The sequence below is a fragment of the Rhinolophus sinicus genome, linkage group LG01 (assembly GCF_036562045.2).
Source record: "Rhinolophus sinicus isolate RSC01 linkage group LG01, ASM3656204v1, whole genome shotgun sequence".
Lineage (NCBI taxonomy): Eukaryota > Metazoa > Chordata > Mammalia > Chiroptera > Rhinolophidae > Rhinolophus > Rhinolophus sinicus.
Genome location: NC_133751.1, coordinates 124,328,883 through 124,347,312, shown reverse-complemented (window position 1 = coordinate 124,347,312; position 18,430 = coordinate 124,328,883).

The following is an 18,430-nucleotide window of genomic DNA, read 5'->3' as shown; positions in this document are numbered from 1 at the left end:
TAGAACTGACACACTCATTTTCTCAGCTGCTGAAAAGTGTTGCCTGTTGGGGACTCCCCAGAAGTTGTTCTCAGTAGAATGGCGCTGTCTGCTCTAGGTCATAGTCCTTCCTGGGGCCACCCCTATCCAGAGACTGGTCCATGCAGGGATACAGAGGCTGGCTTCTGCCTCAGTGGGGGCCAGCTCTGAAGGCCCATCACAGCACCAGGGTGCCCCAGGGTTTGACCAAAGTCTCTGATGAAATTGCATCACAGTCCAAATTTTCCTTCTATCCAATCTTGCTTCTCTTGTTTTCTCCCAGCTGTTGTGTCTGAGAACGCTCCCCATAAACTTCCTATACACTAATTTCCATTTCAAAGTTGGCTTTCCAGGGGACCTGATATGAGACATTCTCTTATGAGAAATAATTCAAAATACATGTCACATCATTGTAAGCCTATGTTGTCCATGGTAGGCTTTATGGAGAAAGTGAAACTTAAAGGCCACACAGAATTATGATTTTGGAGAAGCAGTTTGCCAGAAAAGAAACCACCAGGAAGCCTATGGTTAGAAGCATAGATGGGCAAAGTGAGTGAGGGAACCATTGCTACGGTAGGCCTAACCACAGCAGCATGGATTTGTTGGGAAACAGAGACATAAGATTTCACAGACTAATTGGAACTCCTTGGGAAAAACATAAAAAAATAAAAGAGACTTGGCTTGAAATTGGTTTTAATAAAACAGGAACCCTGTGGTGATTTTTCCACAAGTGAATGACAAAGTCAAAGCTGCTTTTGGATAAATCTAGCAGCAAGGTACAAAGCGGATTGCCGGTGTGATTGTCAGCCTGAAGCCCAGCATGGCAGATGGGGACACAATCCTGGGGAAAACTATAGTGTGCCCAGACTGCAAGTAGCTTACACGGTGGACGTAAGTTGAGAGCTGACTTCCCTATCTGAGGGGTTAACATGAGGAATCAGGGGTTAACATGAAAGAGGAATCAGCTATGCTCAGTGGGGCAACACCAAGCTATTAAGGAAGCAAATAGTGAAATACAAAGAAATATGTTAACCAGAGAGCTTTCCAACAATGAATTGGACATTCCTTTGGCAGAGGTGAGCTCATATCCTTGGATATTTTTTTAAAAAGAGGTTAGTGGTTTCTTATGAAAGATAAGAGGAAGATAGCAAGGTTACAAGGTTAAACTAGAGTTCCTTTAAGCTCCCTTTAAGCCCTCTGCAAAAAAGAAAAGGAAAGCTGAACTCCACACCAAGAAATAACTGGCTCCATTTTAGTGACTTTTGGAGATACGGGGTGAAGATGTGTTTTCAATTGCCTCCAAGTATTCAAACCCAGAGGATAGAATGCAGTTGTTCAAACTGACCCCAACGTGAAAGTTTAACAATTGGCCCTGTTTTAAACAATAAAGTAGGAGGTCTGAGTGCTTCCATGTGAAGTAGAAACAATGCATGCAGTGTCTTGCACCAACCACGGGAACAGCAGTGTGGGGTTTTATGCCTCTCTTCCATCCAAAGCTCACTCCCGATTTTCAAAATGGAGCTTCAAACTGCCAGCTGGCTCGCAGTGGCTCCCTTTTCCTTCATGGCTCCTGCACTATTAGAGGAGAAAGGAATTCCTAGCAGTAGCAAGCCAAGACTTCCAAGTCTCCTATCGGTCTCTTTACCCTCACTGACCCATAGAGAGGAATGGAGGGATCCAGTGCTTCAGTCACGAGGTCTGCATCTTTGGGCTTAGCTAGGCAGCTTCCTTTGCAGCTTCTAGTTACACCTGGCTTCACTCATCTAGGTCTTTCAAAGAATCCATTCATTTGTTGAGAGCCTTTCTGATGACACAGTTTCATTCTGGAGTTTGTCTTTTTGAAGATGTATCTTCATCCAGAGTTAAAAAAGGACAGGGTGGCATTTTATTATAATATATTTGTTTTTGTTATATTTCTAAGATCAATTTCTTTCTTTTTGCTGGAGTTCTTTTGCTTTCTCAAATTTGATTTTATTATACTGAGATTTCCTTTTCCCCACCCCACCCCCTTCCCCAATGACTTCTCTGAGAACTGGTTCTTCATGGTTTCCCACGTATGGAGTCAATATTTTTGGTTCATATTCAAACAAGGATAAAAATGACGGAATGTGGTTCACCTCCTTCTTCACACTGTAGATCTCCAGCTTTTGAATGTATGCCATTTGCTCCCAGAATGCCAATCTCATTTGCAGTATCTCAAAATTGCATGTGAGCACAGGTCTTCTGGTCTAGTACACACGGGGACCATTGTGTTTTTAGGTTTCCTGCCTCAACTGCATATATCTGAGACCAGTTTTGCTCATGTTGCAGTGCTAACCACAAGAGTCAGAAAGGGGAAATAGACTTTCAATGGAGTTTTTTTTTAAATTAAAGTTTATTGGGGTGACAATTGTTAGTCAAGTTACATCGGTTTCAGGTGTACAATTCTGTAATACATCGTCTATATATCACATTGTGTTCACCACCCAGTCAGTTCTCCTTCTCAATGGAGAATTTTACATTGACGAGGGCAGCACTCTTTCAGCAAAGACAGGCTATAACTGCTACTGTTTTTCAAAGGATTGAGAAAAAAGGTGCCAAGAGTCTACTTGAGAAATGTTTAAAGACAAGACCAAGCTTTCCAAAATTGCCTGCCATTAGAGTCATCAGTGGTGAGGTTTGCATTTCTGTCCGATTTCTCCAGGCTAAAGGGCAGTTATGTATGTGCTAGGGAGGGTTATTCTTTCCAAGGACATCCACTACCTATCGCCTAGGGATAGAAATGTAGGTAATTTAGTGTCAAGGCCCATACTAGTAAACAATGAAACTGCATATTCATACAGGTTTATGTTCTTCCAGTGAGAGGGGTTCTAAAACAGCCTTTCCCTTTAGGATCTTTCATGCGTATCCTTCCCATGTGATGTAGGCTCATTACTGTACAAATGAGGTCAGGGCCATTAGTTCAGCATCTTGGGGACCAGTTTGCTGCTCTGTTACATGGCCACAAACCACAACTGCTGACTGACTAACCTCAGTCAGCAACGAATGGTGTGACTGCACTTAGTATGTTAGTAGTCACGAGAAAACCAGTTAAGAAAATACTTGTGTTTCAACTGGGAAAAAAAAATGTGCAATATCCATGAAAATGTGACTTTCTTAACCCAACCCCCTTTATTTTTCTTCAGAAGCTACTTTTAAAATTTTAACACATATTTATCCAATTGTTTGGAAAGACATTTCCATCTTTTAACCATAGTAAATCGAATGTAGACAGGAATAACTCTTCCTCACTTGTCTTATGCACCCTGTGTGTCCACCTGCCCCACAGGAATCTACTGCTCTTGATTTCTTTTTTTTTTATTATTATTTGAAGAAAAATATTTATTCTCTTTAAAGAAATACAGAAATCTCTATCTTTAAATATATCTTGGTATTTTTAGACATTAAACATCATAAAATTTGATACTTTAAGTTCCATTTTCTGAAAATATAAAAGCTCTTAATTTTGAAATAGAATATAATAAATGATAAAAAATTATGTGTATCATTTCTATGCATATATTAAATGCCACGTCCTCAGAAAGGCCTTTCTTTTTTTTAATTAAAATTTATTGGGGTGACAATGGTTAGTAAAATTACATAGGTTTCAGGTGTACAAGTCTGTAATACATCATGTATATATCACATTGTGTGCTCATCACCCAGAGTCAGTTCTCCTTCCATCTCCATATATTTGATCCCCCTTACCCTCTTCTACCACCTCCCTCCCCCCTTACCCTTGGTAACCACTGAACTATTGTCTGTGTCTGAGTTTTTGTTTCTTTATTTGTTTGTTTTGCTCCTTTGTTGCTTTCACTTTTATATCCACATACTACTCTGCCATAAGAAAAGATGAAATAGTGTCATTTGCGACAACATGGATGGATGTTGACATTATTATGCTAAGTGAAATAAGTCAGACAGAAAAAGTTGAAAACCATATGACTTCATTGATACATGGGATTCTTGATTTGTTATGAATCCTTACAGAGCTTCTTTATATGTATATAAGAAATATGCATATTGATCCAGTTTTTTTTAAACACACACAAAATATTGTTTTAAACCTTTTTTTTCATTGAACAAAATTTTTTGGAGACCCTTCTAAATCAGCACATAGAGAGCTTCATTCTTTTCAGTGGCTTCATAGTATTCCATTTGTTCCACAATTTATTTAATAATCTCTGTTGGTAGACATTTTGATTATTCACAATGTTTTGCAGTAAAAACCAAATGCAATGAATAATGTTTTACATACATCCTCAGCATGTCTCTGTAGGATAAATTCTTAGAAAAGGAATTAGAAGAGATATACATTTGTAATAGATATTGCCAAATTGCTTTTCATGGGGGTTGCTTTATTTCTTTAACATAGAACATAGAAGTTTTTTAAAGGATGTACCCTTATCTCACACCATATTAAAAATAAACTCACAATGGAACAAAGACCTAAGTTAAGAGCCAAACTATAAAACTCTTAGGAGAACACATAGGTAAATCTTCATGATCTTAGATTTAGCAGTGGATGCCTAGATGTGATACCAAAAACACAAGCAACAAAAGAAAAAATAGCTAAATTGAACGTCATCAACATTTAAAACTACTGTGCATCAGAGAAAGCTACAAAAGCAGTGAAAACACAACCCACAGAATGGGAGAAAATATTTGCCAACCATAAATCTGATAAGGATCCATTATCTAAAATATGTAAAGAATTGTTACAGTTCTATAAGAAAAAGACAACCAAATTTAAACATGACTAAAGAACATAGTTGGTCAAAATGTAAAATGGTGCAGCCACTGCCGAGAACAGTCTGCAGTTCCTCACAACATTAAACAGTGTGTTACCATTTGACCTGATAATTCTACCTCCTGGTATAGACCCAAGGGAAATGAAAACATATATCCATGCAAAAACTTGTACATATATATTCATGAGTATTATTTATAATAACCAAAAGGAAGAAACAACCCAACTGTCCATCAACTGATTAATGGATAAACAAAATAGGACATATCCATACAATAGAATTTTATTTAGCCATAGGAAGGAATCAAGTATAGATATACACTATAACATAGATGAACCTTGAAAAACCTTAGGTTAAAAGAAAGAAACCAGGGCCGGCCCGGTGGCTCAGGAGGTTAGAGCTCCATGCTCCTAACTCCGAAGGCTGCCGGTTCGATTCCCACATGGGCCAGTGGGCTCTCAACCACAAGGTTGCCAGTTCAATTCCTCAAGTCCCGCAAGAGATGGTGGGCAGCGCCCCCTGCAACTAAGATTGAACACAGCACGCTGAGCTGCCGCTGAGCTCCCGGATGGCTCAGTTGGTTGGAGCGTGTCCTCTCAACCACAAGGTTGCCTGTTCGACTCCTGCAAGGGATGGCGGGCTGTGCCCCCTGCAACTAGCAACGGCAACTGGACCTGGAGCTGAGCTGCGCCCTCCACAACTAAGACTGAAAGGACAACAACTTGAAGCTGAACAGCACCCTCCACAACTGAGATTGAAAGGACAACAACTTGACTTGGAAAAAAGGCCTGGAAGTATACACTGTTCCCCAATAAAGTCCTGTTCCCCTTAAAAAAAAAAGAAAAGAAAAGAAAGAAACCAGTCACAAACTATCATGTACCGTGTTTCCCCGAAAAGAAGACCTACCCAGACAATCAGCTCTAATGCGTCTTTTGGAGCAAACATTAATGTAAGACCCGGTCTTATTTTACTGGGTTTTATATTAATGTTTGCTCCAAAAGACGCATTAGAGCTGATTGTCTGGCTAGGTCTTACTTTCAGGGAAACACGCTATTATGTGATACCATTTATATGAAACATCCCAAACAGGCAAACATATAGAGACAGAAAATAGATTAGTGGTTGCTTAGGGCTGGGGATGATGGAGAGATACGGGCTAATAGCAAAGGGGCATATGAGAATTGGGAGTGATGAAAAAGTTCTAAAATTGACTGTGGTGATGGTTGCACAACTCTGTGAATGCACTAGAAACCAATGAATTGTACATTCTAAATGAATGAATTGTGTGGTATATGAATTATAGCTCAAGCTGTCACAAAACAAATGTAACCTAATTACTGATGAATGCCTGATAGTGGTGGGGCTAGTAATGGCTGGACATTCATGATTACCGTCACTCAAGAACCTACTGAATCTTGACAGTCACCACAGCCTACCATATCCAGTACATCTCTGAAAAATGCTCCATTTGAAGTACTGGGAATCCGAGAGCACGACTTGCCATTTGGTAATTTTAGACCAGTAAAAATGTGCCAACCACCATAGTCATCTGATGTGTCACCATTTAACTCTTGGCTTTTTTCCATATTGAAATGAACTTTGAAATGAAAGAAATTGGCACTCTTGAGGCAAACAATTCTACACAGCAGACCACCCAAAGATGATTTGAAATAGTAGTTTTAGACACATGCCAATAAATTATATGATTAGTGGATCAAGTGTGCAAGTAGGGGAAGAGATTGTTCTTTGAAGGCTATTCATCATTCAGCTATGGAAAAGCACAATTTATTTTGTTGTTAACTAAATCTTTTGATTGGCCTCATAAAGAGAGCTGCTACCAATCACTAACCCATTGGGAAAAGGATATGAAAATACAGTTCACAGAAAAAAAAAGTTAAAATAAGATTTAAAATATGGAAAAGTGTCCATCTTCCCACAAGAGAAAAACGCAAGTTAAAACTACCCCAAAATTCCATATTTTCCCTGTCAAAGTGGCAAATATTAAAAAGCTTACATATACAGTGGGTTTTCAAAGGTGTTAAGAAATAAGACCCCCCTGCATATTGGTGCAAAAGTAAATTGGCATAATCTCTTTGGAAGGCAATCAGACAGCATTTAATAAAATGTACAATGCCCATATTCTGTGATCCAGAGAATCCCCTTCTAGGAGTCATGCTACAGATGCACTTTTGTCTTTCTTCTGTCTTTTCTCTCTCTTCTAATCTCTACTCTGTGCCTCAACTTAAATCAATAAATGGATAATAATTCCCTTAAACTCTACACATTGATTTCTTTTTGACTACAGGAATTGGCAGTTCACAAAAAAAACTAGATCCCTTAATAATTAAAGAGAAACCTTAAAAGTTCTTTCTATGAAGCTTCACAGCTATAAAAGTAATAAATGAAACTCCCAAAATACTGCACTGTAGGTTGGGTTAAAAACCGTCTTCACCAAGAACTGGCATTACGGACTCTAGGAAGCTGAATCCAACTAATCAGCATATGTGCTACCATAGCGCCCCCTGCTGGCCCAATGCAAAAACGAATGCATGTGGTGGGTTTTAGTCGACACTTTTTCCAATAACTGCCCTATACTCATTGCATTTCCTGTGACTTCCTAATTACCACCTTTGTTCTCCTTTTAAGCTCAGAACGATTTCTTGCATTAGACAAGTTTGCCTCATACTTCTCAGTGAATATCAAGATCCTTTGATATTCTTAATTTCACCTCTAAAGGAGATTTGCTCTTTTCACTACCTTTCCTAGCTGTTTCTACCAGTTCTCCCCTTTCAGTGTACCTCTCTGCCTTTGCATTGGCCACTTATTCATTGTCCACGCTGCACCTTGACCTCGCACCCACAGACAACCTGCCATTCCCTGGCTCACAGCTCCATCGCCTGTACTTGCTCACTCTCCAGTCTTTCCTTAATCCAGGGTTTCTTAAAATGAACTCTGGACCATCAACATACTATTCAACTGGTTGTTTGCTAAAAACACAGATTCCTGGGCCCCCTGAATCAGATATTCTGGAATCCTGAAACTTGAATTTATAACAAGTATCCTTGAGAATTCTTACACACACACACACACACACACACACACACACACACACACACACACAATCACCCTGATTTTTTTTTTAACCAAACCATATGCTTTTGTCCAGAAACTTGCTGCAGCTCCCAACCATCTAACAAATTTAGTGCAAAAGACTCATGCTGGGGGGCGCACAGGTGACTCAATTGGTTAGAGCGCAAGCTCTGGGCAATGGGGCTGCCAGTTCGATTCCCACATGGGCTGGGGAGCTGCGCCCTCCGCAACTACAATGAAGTCAATGAGCTGCCGCTCAGCTCCCGGGTGGCCAGATGGCTCAGTTGGTTGCCACGTCCTCTCAACCACAAGGTTGCTGGGGCTGCGCCCCCTGCAACTAAAGATGGCAACTGGACCTGGAGCTGAGCTGCGCCCTCCACAACTAAGATTGAAAGGACAACTTGACTTGGAAAAGTCCGGGAAGTACACACCGTTCCCCAATAAAGCCCAGTTCCCCTTCCCCAATAAAATCTTTTTTGAAAAAAAAAAAAAAAACTCATGCTGGCTTTCAAAACTTTTGGTAAATTGTTCAAAATATTTGCTGTCACTTCCTTTAAGAGGATTATTTATCCCTCCCCATTGATGGCAGGCTTAGCCATATGACTTGCTTTGGCAAATGAAATATGAGCAAAAGTAATACATGCCCCTTTCAAACAGACATTATGAGAGCTATTGCAGTTCTACTATATTCTCTTTCCCTCAGCCAGAACTCATGGTTTTGCAGAGAGGGGCTGGTTCTTCATCCTGGGACCAGAACAAAGATGTTATCAATGTAAGAAATGTCCAAACCTGCAGAGAATTTTATGAGTTTATTTGAGTCTAACTAACAACACATCTCAACGCAAGATCTCCAATGCAGCCAGAGAATAAGTTTTGCAGCTTCTTTTTTGCATTTGGAATTAAGAAGGGAACTTAAAGAAGATTACATAGAGGTGGGATAAGCAAGGTAGGGTTGAAATTACAAGATAGTTAACAAGATAATGTGCTCTCTTGAGGGTGCCAGTGGTTATTTCGAAGGTGTGTTAACCTAGCTGCACAGAAATAATAGGGCTTGCCTAAAGCAAATATAAACCTTTCACTAAAAAGTTACATGCCTACGGTGTGCCTACCCACCATGACCTGCCCAGTTAGGAATTTATGATCAGATCACCCTGTGAGGTTACTTTCCATAAGAACCCCTTTTTTTCGTCCACAGTGCTATGGAGCAGAGATACAGGCAACCTATGAAACTTAATGTAAATGAAAAATAGCTTGTATTACTGTGATTTGGGGAGTCCTTTGTTGGTACAGTCTAACTTTGCCTAAGCTGACTGATACAAACTACTTCACAATTTGCTTTTCTAACTCTACTTCCCATTACTCCCTAACACTAATTTCAACTACCAAACTGGATGACTTGCTTTTTCTCAAACATAATTTTTTCCAACTCTATGCAGTTGTTTGCTTTCTATTAGGTTGGTGCAAAAGTAATTGCGGTTTTTACGATTATTTTTAACCTTTTAAACCTCAATTACTTTTGCACCAACCTAATATCTCCTACCTACCAACCACACCTCTCAAAATTTGACTTCAACCTTCAAAGTCCATCTCAAATTCCACTTTCTGTGTAAAGCCTACCTCATCCCTTGATAGACTAAGAACACCCTTTCTTTTAAACCCTCTATAATATCAACTACCGTGACCTGTTTATTTTTGATGTTGTTGTTTATACTTTTCTCATCCTCTTCCCTCAAAAGATCATAAATTCCTTAAGATTAAAATGAAAATCTTGTTCCTTAATATATTCACTGAAATACAGATAAAAGTATTTGTTCAACAAATACAAGTGTTGTTGAATTAAATTCGCACTCTCAATTAAAGAACTGCTGTTTAATATATTTATGATTTTTTAAAGGCAGATTTTAAAGAATGCTTAACATATTTGTTGAGGAAGCAAAATTAAGATGCAACTAGAATTATTTCTAATAGCTAATTTCCTGCTGAGTAAAATGCTGTTGAAAGTTTAATTAACCTGTGTGTGTGTGTGTGTGTGTGTGTGTGTGTGTGTGTGTGTACTCCTTTCTCTCCCTTGCTAAGCCCAACAGGTTTTGTAGCAAAATTTCGCCAAAGAAAAACAATGTATGAGAAAGTTATTGTTTCTGTTCTAGGGGCAATAATTTTTACAATTACGGCCCAAAATAGCTGAGGTATATTCTTATATTCAGGAAAATATACTTCCCTGCTTATAATTAAAATTTAACAAAACATAATTCCAATTTCAAAACAAATACACTGACCGAACCCTAATACAAAATGTTGCCCCTACAAATCCTCCTCGCAAATAGAATCCTTATTCTTGGTGACCAACATCTGTCTCCTTCCTCACCCCTTCCGGTCTCCATTAACCTAATGTCCCCTGAAACATTTTGATGGTAATTGCTAAGCTTCTTCAGGTTTTTCTGAATCTAATTTTAAAAGGATAGGAGATAATATTTGGGAATTGTTTATCGGTTGTGATGATGTGTGATTTTTACTGCAAGCCGAAGGTAAAAATACTTTGTACTTATTAGGAACGCCAAGTTGCTTGCCAGAGCATCTCACATCGGCCATTTATGCTGGAAAAACATGTCATCCGTTCAGCCTCTTCATTATCTCAGGAAAGCATCCATTTCTTCTATCAAAAACTCAAAATGGCACAAAAATACACACAGATTCCTGACCTTTTGTCATCCATTTGCCATCTTGGATAGCAGCATTTTCTAAACCATACTTCGTGGAAGAGTCTCTACATACATGGATGGATGTTTAGCAAAAAACTAGGGCTTAAGGGGGGGGGCAGGGGGCTCAGTGATCAAATAAATTTGAAGAAAACTAAAAACTGGACCTCCTCCCCTTTAGGAAGTCATTGTTTACATAGGATGGTAAATATTTCACATGATCCTGAAGTGCCAGGAACACGTGAGCGTGTTTCCCAATGTATTTGACCATGGACTCAGCTTTTGTTTCTGTTTTATTTTTTTTTTCTTGTTTCGCAACACCCATTAAGTTTCATCTCATGGGACACTAGTATACAGCAGGACTTGAACTGAGAAATACTTCCATGCTCACGTGCTTAAATAATCCGTCTAAAGCAAGTGTCAGGAATGAGCCAAAAATTCAGATTCACACAATACCTCCAAGACGTTTTTCAACACTATCCAAGAAAGAAGGGCTAAAACTATAGTTCTGGATGCAATGCACCCTAAACAAAAGGTCTCCTCATTATGTTCTTGTTTTAATTGTTGAGGCACTGCCATGCACTTAGTTGAACTTCTGGGATTTTTTTCAGGTTGGGTTTAGTGTAGCTCAGACTGATGCTGTTGGTCAAAGTCAGTGTTCTTTTTGTCTCCATCACATTTACAGAGCTTTCATAACTGAGGTTTTTTTAAAGCTCCTGATCACATTCTCCCCGGTGCTCACAGAGAACATTCCTTGTATTCTTTCTTTGCCTATGCTCACATAATTTATTATTCCCTACATAGTCCTAATTATTTGCATTCTTTTTGGGTATAATCCGGAAATGTTTTCTGGCCCAGGAAGTGAAAACTGCTCCCTCATTACAGCAATTTTAAAATGCACCCACCAAAGACATATTATTATTTTTAAGGACTTGTCATCTTGATTAGGTTTTAGGTCACCCTGGAATTCAAGACATTTAGAGATGGTGCAATAGTCGGTCAGTCATTTAACAAAAGCATAGTTACCCGCTATTTTCTGTTTGAAGGTACACTGACTTACCTCTTAAGGCTTTATCCTTAATCTTTATGAAATCGGTATCCATTGTATATTTCAGATTTCCTTAGTGGGTGATTTGGGTTGGTGTGGCTAGATTTGACTTTAGGTGTTTCTCCTCAATGCCAATTTAAAACCAACTATTTGTGGTGGTCAGACAAGAGGAAGGCCTGTGTGGCCCAAAGGAAAAGATATTTGCCCCTTAAGAATGTCATACAGAGGACATCGACAAGATGGTTAGATAGGAGGCTCCAGATATTCCCTCTCCCCTAAATACACAGCCAAACATGCATCGACTCCATCTAAGTGAAATCCAGAACTAGTTGAGTGATTCCTATACTCAATGCACCCGGCACCATTGGGTGACTGAGAAAATACATCAAAGTGGGTAGCAAAGGCTGAAACACACTTTTGCTATAAACCCCACCCTCCGCACAGAAACATCCGATCAACATGCAGGCAGTTTCTGCCTGGAGAGCAAAGGGTTTGGACCACACATCTAGTGCCCCAATTTTTATGGCTGCTATACAAGGGATAGGCCCACAAATCACCTACCTGGGACAGCCAACAGCGCTCGGCATTCAAGAGTTCAACAGGAACACACAAATATTAAACAAAGTACAAAATCCAGTTGTGGAAAAAGAAATTAAGAAAACAATCCCATTTACAAGAGCATCAAAAAGGATAAAGTACCCAGGAATAAATTTAACCAAGGAGGAAAATGACCTGTGTGCTGAACACTATAAGACATTGATGAAAGAAATTGAAGAAGACACAAATAAAGGGAAAGATAGTCTGTATTCAAGGATTAGAAGAATCAATTGTCCATAGTACCCAAAATGATCTAGAGTCAATGCAATTTCTATCAAAATTCCAATGTCATTTTTCACAGAAATAGAAAAAAACAACCTAAAATTTGTATGAAACCACAAGAGACTCCAAACAGCCAAAGCAATCTTTACCAAGAAGAGCAAAGCTAGAGGCATCACATTTCCTGATTTCAAATGACATTACAAAGCTACAGTAATCAAACAGTATGATATTGGCATAAAAACAGACACATAGATAATGCAAGAGAATAGAGAGCTCAGAAATAAACCCACACAATTAATTTTTGACAAAGGTGCCAAGAATACACAATAAGGAAAGGACAGTCTCTTCAATAAATGCTGTTGGGAAAACTGGATATCTACATGCAAAAGAATAAAATTGGACCCCTATCTTAGAACACTCAAAAAACAACTCAAAATCAATTAAGGACTTGAACATAAGTCCTGAAACTATAAAACTCCTAGAAGAAAACATAGGGATAACCTCCTTGACTTTGATCTTGACTATGATTTTTTTGGATGTGACATCAAAAACAAAGGCAACAAAAGCAAAAATAAGCAAGTAGGACTACAGCAAACTAAAAACCCTCTGCACAGCAAAGGAAACCATTAACAAAATGTAAAGGCAACCTATGGAATGGGAGAAAATATTTGCAAACCATATACCCAATAAGGAGTTAATATCCAAAATATGCTTGTATAAAGAACTCATACAACAGAAAAAAAAAAAAAAAAACAGAAAAAACAAAACAAAAACAACATACACACAAAAAATAAGCAAACAAAACCAAATAACCCAATTTAAAAACAGGCAAAAGACCTGAATATTTTTCCAAAGAAGACATACAAATGGCCAATAGGTACACGAAACATGTTCAACATCACTAATCATCAGGAAAATGCAAATCAAAACCACAACGAGATATCTCCTCACACCTGTTAGGATGGCTATTATTGAAAACACAAAAGACAAAAGCTGTCGAGTGTGTGGAGAAAAGCAGACCCATGGACAGTGTGGATGGGAATGTAAACTGGTGCAGCCATTATAGAAAATAACCTCCTTCAAGAAATTAAAAATAGAATTACCATATTACCCAGCAATTCCACTTCTGGGTATGTATCTAAAGAAATAAAATCACTATCTCAAAGAGATATCTGTACTCCCATGTTCATTGCAGCAAGATCTGCAATAGCCAAGGTATGAAAACAACTTAAATGTCTGCTGATGGATGATTGTATAAAGATGTGTGTATGTATACAATGGAATATTACTAAGATCTCAGAAGGAAAATTCTGCCATATGTGACACAGACGAACCTAAAGGGCATTATGTTAAGTGAAATAAACCAGAAAGAGGAAAGACAGGTGCTGTATGGTATCACTTATATGTGGAATCTGAAAAGGAAAAACAGAAGTCAAACTCACAGAAACAGAGAAGAGTGGTTGTTAAGGGGGGGGGGGGCGGAGAAAAGGGTAAAAGTTGGTAAAAGGTACAAACTGTCGGCTATAAGATGAGTAAGTTCTAAGGACCTAATGTATAGCATGGTGAATGTAGCTGATAATACTTTATTGTATAATTGAAATTTGATGCGAGTATATCTTAAATCTCACCAAAAAAAAAAGGTAACTATGTGAGGTGATGAATTGTTAATTAACTTGATGGTAGGAATCCTTTCACAATGTTTATCAGATCATCACATTGTACAATTCATTTTGTCAGTTATACCTCAATAAAGCTGGAAAAATAAAAATAAATATGTATTTGTTTGCTAACTTTCATTTCTTGCTAATAATAACTGGTTTGTGATCTTAGGAAGGAAAATCTGGGCCCATAACCTGGTGAATAATTGGTATGGGTAATCTGGTTCTTCACGTACTGCCATGACGAACCCTAGCATTCCACTCCAGGAGGAAAATGAATTCAAGGTAGGATTCAACATTCTGATCAAAAGACCCACGCTTAAATGTTGGCCAATATTGCTTCCTTTATGCAAGCACCAAGGTCTAGGGTAAAGAACAATAGACTGTAAGTCAGAAAATGTGAAATTTGTCAGTGGCATCGTCAGAAAACAGGTATATTGGGGTGATCATATGGTCATATAATTTCTTATCTAAACTATGACAGTTTTGAGTGACAGGAGGCACTATTAATGATTATACCAGGACAACAGATGTAAACTGGGACTGTCCTTAGCAAATTGGGGCACATGGCCATCCTAAATCTGTCACTAGATATTCTCTAGCGACTCTTCCAGTCGTAAAACAATGATCCTATGATCAGTGAACTAGTTTACAAATTTTCTCTAAAGGTTAGCGTTGACAAATGATTAAGTGACTTTTCAAAACAATTAGGTAGATGCAGAAGTTTTAAATAGAGCAAGGTTTTGAGAAAACTCAGGATTTTCTTTTCTTTTAAGAAATTAAGAATTTAAATAAAAAAAAAGAAATTAAGAAATTATTATTCTTACTTACTCTTTCCCAGTACTTCCATGAATGTACTCTCCTGAATACTTTAGCTCTTTTCCTCTCAGGCACTAAACATTTTTTTCCATGTTCTACTTTTATGTTTGGTTTTTAAAAAGCAATATTGTTGCTCACATTTCCCTTTAGCCCAGTTTAAAAACGGAAAGGAGGTAGGCGTGTAGTAGAGGAAGAGAGATGGGAATGAGAAACAGAAGTCCAGTGCAAGCATTTCCCCCAAAGCCTCTTTCTGGAGTGGATTTGAGAGGAGAAAGCCAATCTTGGTTCCAGAGTATTTCTCGTACTGTGACATCTTCACTTGCTGTGAGTATATTATTTGAAGATATATGTTTTCCATATAATCTGGCTTCCAAATGCGTGCCAGCTACGGACTTAGCGCTCGTGCCAATTCCGGGCCTGCAGGACTTCTGCTCTCTGACTCAGAGAAGGTGACACCCAAAAGGTGTACTTCCGAGCTCCTGTGGCCCTGGCTTCCAGTCAGGTCCTGCCAACGGGAGTCAGTGGCAAAAGAAAAGCAAAGCCAGAGTCGTTTCCTTCGCCATATACTGCTATACAGTATAGCAGATTTCGATGGCTGGGAAAGCCAAAAGGACACTAGTTGTGATTATTTTCTTAACAAGATGGAATTAAAAGATAGGAAACCCTAACAGTATTTTAGTGTCCCCAAATTTTAAAAAGATAAGTCCATAATAGTGAATATACTAGTGACTTATTTTAAAATAAAATAGTATTTCCATGCTATAAAAATTATCTTCACAATTTTAGTTTGGATTTGTTTTGCAGCTCATTTAATGCTGTCTGAAAATTAAGCAGGTAATGAAAAGTACATATTTTGAACAAGCATCCTATGAGCCAGTGTAGCGGAAACTCTAGTAAGGCCAATCACTTAGAAAAGTTAGCCAATTTGTCTGATATACTCAGCCTCCACAGAACTGCCATGGACTCTAACTGTGCTCAAACATAACCTCTGCAGTGCTGCTTTATATATGTAACTGAAAACTTTAAGTTAGATATATAAACTTTAGTTAAACTTTAAAGGGTCTAGCTGCTAAGCCCTAACGAAAGCAAAAATGAGCCTTAGAGGTGAGGCAGCTGGTGGCAAAGAATAACTCTGGAAATGTAGGCATACCTGGATTAAATCATTCCCTCTAAATAAATCCACTAATGGTAAACGGGGCATCCAACCCACTCATTCATTCTTTCATGCGTAAATCGCTTAAGATGTATTGCAGGTACTTGATAAATTAGATCTTCCCGTGAAACAACATGGTTCAGCTTTGAGAGACCAGACACGCACAATGAGTTCCATCTTATTCATCTTAAGGTCTAAAGCCAACATAAACGGTGAATCATCTAATTATTCTTGGGACGATTCCATGTAAGCTCTACATTCCATATCACAAGGCCCTTCCGATAGGTAGATTTCAGCTTTTTAGAAAATACGTAAGTAAACTCTACAAATGATGTTAAACAAATAAAGCATTAAAATAAGTCATACATATTGAACATTAGGTTATTCATAGTCTATAATCTCTCCCAAATTATATACAATGGTACTCGGTATTTTAATGTAATCCGTTCCGGAAGACCGTTCGAGTTCTAAAACATTTGAAAACCGAGGCACGGTTTCCCCAGAGAAAGTAATGCAAAATGGATAAATCCGTTCCAGACCTTTAAAATCAACCCCTAAAACTGAATACTTAGCATGACTTTACTATCTAATGATACCGTAGATCCATAAAATTCATGGTGTTCGTAAACCGAAATGTTCGTCAATGGAGACGTCCAAAAACCAAGGTACCACTGTAATATAAAATTGAGTAATAGTTCAAATTGCCTCTAAAACTGGGGTAGTTTGGGCCCATAATTTTTACAGCATTAGTAACATAAGTAGTAATTAGAATTTATTTTATAATTATGTTTAAATTTTAAATATTCCAGGACATGAAAATATTCATTTTATTAAGTAGACGGAATAAAATTATCAAGTTTAATAACAAATTTGAGGTAAAAATCTGCATTAAATTATCCACACCAAGGAAAATAGATCTAAAAGACTGTTTCTTTAAATTATAATAAACATTTCATCTCTAAAGTAGTCTTTCAACACCTCTGGCCTACTGAGTCTGGTCATTGAACTTTTATATAAAGTGATTACTGTATTACCTACTACTTCCCTGGGAGTACTTACTCACAGGTACCGATCACTCAATATAGACCCAGCAGACAAAATTTCAATGTTGCAACTTTATCAGAATGATGCACTCTTGTTTTATGTAAAAATACAAATCACAGTATGCTGACATTTGATTTACTCTAATTTAGCTCTAATTTACTAGCCAAAGGGGACTAAGGCTATCATTTTAATATAAGAAAAAACTCAGCTGCAACACAAACCTCCCCAAGAATTTACCAGGATGATTATAAAGAAATGCAAGCTAATTATGCAGAGGATGCCAACAAAGGTACACACATTTTAAGAAAGGAAAAAACTGTATTAATTGTAATGCTCAATATATACCGATAACGACAGCTGAATACAAGTCACGTTTGACTTTTGCAATTACAAGAGATGCTCAAAGTGGTTACCATCGGCGTCCAGACACTTCTGATGATGGTGAACTACTGCTTGGGCATAGATAACAGCTCAAAATGTATATACACTTTTATGCCACCCCCAGTACATACCTGGTCCCACACAAATATTGCTACCTAACCTCTAACACTAATCTGAATATTAAAACCCACTTTATACTATAATTGGAAAAAAATCCCTTTAGATTATACGAGTTGAACTTTACACTTTGTATCTTGGCATTTGATTTTTTTTTTTGCCATTATCAGATATTTTATGTTATACTAATAAAAAGACTTAACATTTTCAATGTCCTGTCTGCATTCTAGCCTCTTTCTGTTGGCGGGAAGCCAACAGAGGGATGAAGTGGGGCAAAGCCTAAGGCCAGGGTCACCCAAAGGAAGCTGAACCATAGTAGAGGAGGTGCCTTAGAGGTGAGGCAGCTGGTGGCAAAGAATGACTCTGGCTTTGCTTTTCTTCTGCCACTGACTCCTGTTGGCAGGACCTGACTGGAAGCCAGGGCCACAGGAGCTTGGAAGTACACCTTTTGGGTGTCAACTCCTCTGAGTCAGAGAGCAGAAGTCCCGCAGGCCTGCAATTGGCATGAGGGCTAAGTCTGTAGCTGGCGCGTATTTGGAGGCCAGATTTTATGGAAAATGTGTATCTTCAAATAATATACTCACAGCAGGTGAAGATGTCACAGTACAAGGAATACTCTGGAACCAAGATTGGCTTCCCGCTGTGGCTAATTTCTGAGTTACCTCAGTCTTTTCCTTGTCCCCTCAGCTCTTTCAATATCTGAGCTATCGGTTGTTGTAAATTCCCTCTTTTAAAATACTCAAGAGTAGTTTTCCTTTTCTTGGTAGAACCCTGACTGCTATAATACTGAATAAAACAGTGAGCTGTTCCAACTTAAA